The sequence below is a fragment of the Octopus sinensis genome, linkage group LG5, assembly GCF_006345805.1.
Source record: "Octopus sinensis linkage group LG5, ASM634580v1, whole genome shotgun sequence".
Taxonomy (NCBI): Eukaryota; Metazoa; Mollusca; class Cephalopoda; order Octopoda; family Octopodidae; genus Octopus; species Octopus sinensis.
Window position 1 is genome coordinate 84,728,800 of NC_043001.1, and position 5,000 is coordinate 84,733,799.

A 5,000-nucleotide genomic window follows, 5' to 3' on the forward strand; every position below is an offset into this window, starting at 1 on the left:
GTATTGTTGCTTAATATGTTGGGCTAAAATCTTTTCAGATATCATCAGCAAAGATGTAATTGAAATTCATTAAAATGACAGATCTACCGGATTTTCAAAGGTATCAAATTGTTGGTGCTCGTATGGTAGGTGCTAGCGTAAGAAAAACAGCTGAAATGTTCGATGCATCAAGAAGTACTATCTCGAAAGTAATGCCAGCCTTTGAGAAAGAGGGAAAGACCTCCTCATCGAAACAAAATTCAGGAAGAAAACCAAAACTTTCAGATAGGGATCATCGGACTCCTACATGAATTGTTAGAAACGATCACAAAAGTACAGCTCCCAAAATTACTGCAGAGCTTAATGACCACCTCGGGAACACAGTTTCCACAAAAAACTATTCGTCGGGAGCTGCACAAAACCAGATTTCACGGGAGAGCTGCAATCAGAAAATCACTACTTTCAAAAACAAACGTTGCAAACCATTTAGATTGGAGTAAAAACCTACAGAATTGGTTCTTCGAGCAGTTGAAGAATGTTACTTTCTCGGACGAGTCATCAATTACCTTATTTCCAATCACCGGCCGAGTATACATGTGGAGAAAGCTAAAAGAGGCATTTGACCCTTCTTCCAACGGTTAAACATGGAGAAGGATCTCTGATGATCTTAGGAACGATATCTCGTAAATCCGCCGGTCCAATAGTTTCCCTTCATGGCAGAATTAATAGTCAAGACTATTTAAGCATTTTATCAGATCAAATTCATCATATGGTTGCAGAGCTGTTTCCGGGGGAAAACACAATCTTGTTACTGAATGGCACGAGGAACTTTCAATATTATTGAACATTTAGGGTGCATTTTAGAAAAGAACAAGCAAGGTGTCGATATCCTCCACAAGAACTGGAGACTTTTTAAGCTGAAGAATGGACAAAATTTCTTTTGGAAACAGTTCAAACTTTGTACGAGTCCATAGGATTCAAGCTGTAATTACTGCCAAAGTCGGTCATATCCCATATTAAAATAAATTTATTTGAAATTTTAAGGTGTTTCCATTATTTTGTACAACCCCTGTATGTATGTATGTATGTATGTATGTATGTATGTATGTATGTATGTATGTATGTATGTATGTAGGTAGGTATGTATGTATGTATTATGTATGTATGTATGTATGTACGTATGTATGTATGTATGTATGTACGTATGTATATATGTATGTACGAGTTTGTGTCTTCCTGTTTGTGTTTGTCCCGTACCACTGCTTGAAAACAGTTGTTGGTTTGTTTACGTACTCGTAACTTGGCAGTTCAGCAAAATAAGACCGATGAAATAAATTCCAGACTTTGAAAAAGTAAGTACTGAGCCTGATGTGTTCGAATAAACCCTTAAAGGCGGTGCTCAAGCTTGGTCGTAGTCTAATGAGTGAAACTAGTAAATGACAGTAGATACAAACTAAAAACCAGCAACCGATTTGAACCGTTGACTAACTACGATGTAATTTAACACGCTACCAATTCAGATACCTCACATCTGATGTAAATACAACAAAGGTAGTAAATGCTTGCATTGCTCTATTTTAAGCATTATTGAATATACTAATATGCTATGATGATTTGAAAATGTAAACCTATTTCGATGCCCGGTTGCAGAGTTTGACGCTATGGATAACTATATGATGCTATGATTGGCACTCAACGCAAGTTAATTGTGTGGAAGCAAGGATGTAATAAAGGTTGAAAATCAAGTGTACTCCGGTAAGGAATAGCTCCCGATCAGCAGAGATATCGATGTATTTGTAATACCAATAAGAAATCCAATCATATCTGCTTAGATCACGAATTGAACGAGAAAAGGTATGACTGTCACAGCATCTAATTACATTTCAAAGCGTTCTAATAGTAAAGCATTGCCGTCTTTTTAAAAAAATAACTGGATGGAAACTAACGGGAACGCCTGCTGCGTGAGACAGTATAATAAAATGGTTGCAAAATTACTTCTTAATGAAATGAAATATATTAATTTATCAATAAAAATTAAAAAAACACGAAACTTAAATTAAAAATTGAATGTACTTGAGAGTGCCTGATACTTGGTTGCATGTTGACAAATTTCAGTGTTTCGGTCTAATAAGATCTCATCAGCAAATTCTAGTTTAACCGGTACTGCCAGATCTTATATGGCTGTAGAAGTATGCAGGAATTTATGCAGAGACATATCACTGAAATACACGAAATGATTAGTCATCAAGATTTGATTCTTACTCCACCCCCACCCAAATGTGTAAACAATAATTTCATTGTCGTATGAAGAACATTGGATAATATTTAACTACTTACATGCCAAACGTGATATTTTAGATGTTTTCATTATGATATCTGCAAAGATCACAAAGTAAGGGAGGTGGAACTGTAGTGTTAGTGAAAAGGAAATATATCGGGTGAGAAATAAACTTTTGAAATTCTTCAATAAATATCGATGCTAGAATTCACTAATTCCCATCGTTTGCTCAAAATTGCAGAAGGTGATAACAGAGAACTATACTTCTTCAAGCGTCAAAACCACACCATCAGGAAACATTGATGCTGGACAAGCGTGCCTACAGCGGATTAAGCGATTATATAATTGCCAATATTGTCATTCTTTAAACAGCAAATATATATACAGTTAATCGTGCTATCTTCTTTGCATTAAAGACCTGTTAAAATATTTCATGCAAATAACAATGCTAAGTAATAAGCTTATAAGATAACGCTATAAAATGATGCATAGTATTGAGAGGGCAAAAATTAAGATTAGAGCAAGTAATTTGAAGATAACAGATTTGTTTACCTGCACACGAAAATTTAATTCCGATTACTTGACTACAGAAGTTACGACAGTTTTTGTACAACTCAAGGCCATGCCAATTTGTATGGTTTAGCTAATGATAATCTATATACAATAGACTCCATATTTAATGCAACCGTCTTTTTGTCCCTCATTGTAATAATGAAAATTACAGTTAACCGATTCCATTTCCAAAGATAAGCTGGATGTAACTTTACTAATATTGGTTTCAAATTTTTATTCGGTATATGAACAATTCTGCCAGCTCGCCGCCTTTGATTTTACTATTATCATTAAGTAAATATATATTAGAGATGGAGGTTGAAATTAAAATATATATTCTGTAATTTCTAATTATATTTATCATAAGGACTGTACTTACCGGTACTCAACTTGCAAGTTGTGTCTATGACATTTATTATACTTGTATTGATATGTACTGTTAAATTCATTTGATATATTGATGAACAACTTCCGAAGAGCATCCGGTATGCGAGGTTTCATACGTCAAATAATTAACGAATCTATCATCATAGCGAAATCATAAATCTGCATTGCATGATAGTTTTTACTGATATAAATCTTGTTAATTCACTCTTAACAATTTACACATCTCAACTTCATCGAATGACTCTCTGACTACGACAAGCAATTTCTAGCCATCACATTCTATCTAAAAAGCACTGCTGTCAGTTAGCAACACATTTCAAACGTACATGATAGTATTACTATTAGAATTACTTTACATTGAGCATATGGAATAAAACTGCTACCAATTCTGAAACATTTTCAAGAGGAGATTTATTTATAGCAATAGCGTTATGGAGATGTACTTGCATAGCAAGTGACCTGATCTGAGATCGTGTGCTGGAACGAAAACAATTGCAGCGTGGAAGTTGTTTATAAGCCATTTAAGAAACACACAAAAACCGTTAGAGTCACTTCAACATTTAAATTTAATTTGTCAAAATATTTTCGTCGCTTTGAGCACGCGACCTGTTCACTTGCAAAATTCCGTGCTGCATCTCAGCTTAGATGCAGCAAATTAAATTTAAATGTTGAAGTGAATCTAACGGCTTTTGTGTTTTTCTTAAATAGCATTATGTTATACCGAAAGTAATTTATTTTAAAAAGAGCTTACTTTTCGAGGAGAGAGCCCTAAAAGTATCATATGTTACCTTATAATATTATCGTCATTTACAGAGTCATAGTTTCTTTACATTGAGCATTTCTGGTAAATTTTATACCATACATTTGTATTGACACCAACAGTTCTAAAGTGGCTGACTAAAAACGTAAATATACCTTTATTTCAAGAGCGGCTGGGGAATGGTATAAGGACCGAAACGACCAAATACGATGTACCTAGTGATAAATACTCCATATTTGTCTTGTATAATATGTGTTAGGGTTATAATTTATATTTTTGTATAATTCGCTCCGACATGAATTCATATCTTCGATTTTTGCAGTCTCAGGGATCTTATGCATAGATGTTATTGCAGTTCAAGTACACCTGTTAATGGGTATCTACTTATGTGCTTTAAAAATGTATGTATGTATGTGTGTATGCATGCAAGTATGTATGATTGTTTGTATACACCAGTGAGTGGAAAACGAAATGGGTGATGCTCAACGCGTTTCGTAAAGATAATACCAGTTTGTCACAACTATGTATTACTTCGTTGGTGTATTGGAAGCGTCAATCTCATCAAAAGCATGCGCCCTACGCAACCACAAAACAAATATAAATCTGGCAATCTGTCGGTTACGAATACGAGGGTTACAGTTGATCCGATCAACGGAACAGCTTACACGCGAAATTCACGTACAAGTGGCTGAGCACTCCATAGACACATGTTACCTTAACGTAACTCTCAAGGAGATTCAGCTTGACGCAGATTGTGACAAGGCTGGCCCTTTGAAATACAGGTACTACCTATTTTTTACCAGTTGTATCACGTACTAGACCAACGTGATACAAATTGTCTTGCTCAAGGACACAACGTGTCACCAGGAATTGAACTCAGGAACTCACGTTCCTAAGCCGATTCACAAAAACTTATATATATATATATATATATATATATATATATATATAGTAATACTAAGTAATTAAGGGTTTAGCAACGATTTGCCTCACCACACACCGAATTTAGAAATAGCAGTCAAAAGAGTTTTGGCTATTCTTTCT

At 34.8% G+C, this 5,000-nt stretch overlaps 1 long non-coding RNA gene across 1 annotated transcript in view; it reads right to left on the reverse strand.

Annotated features, from left to right (window-relative positions):
- LOC118763361 overlaps nt 1-1,871 on the reverse strand; it is a 21,901-nt gene extending 20,030 nt beyond the window's left edge. Inside the window, exon 1 of the long non-coding RNA XR_004999111.1 lies at nt 1,860-1,871. This is a non-coding gene — a long non-coding RNA (uncharacterized LOC118763361). The remainder of the gene's footprint in view (nt 1-1,859) is intronic.
- Nucleotides 1,872-5,000: the final 3,129 nt, after the last annotated feature.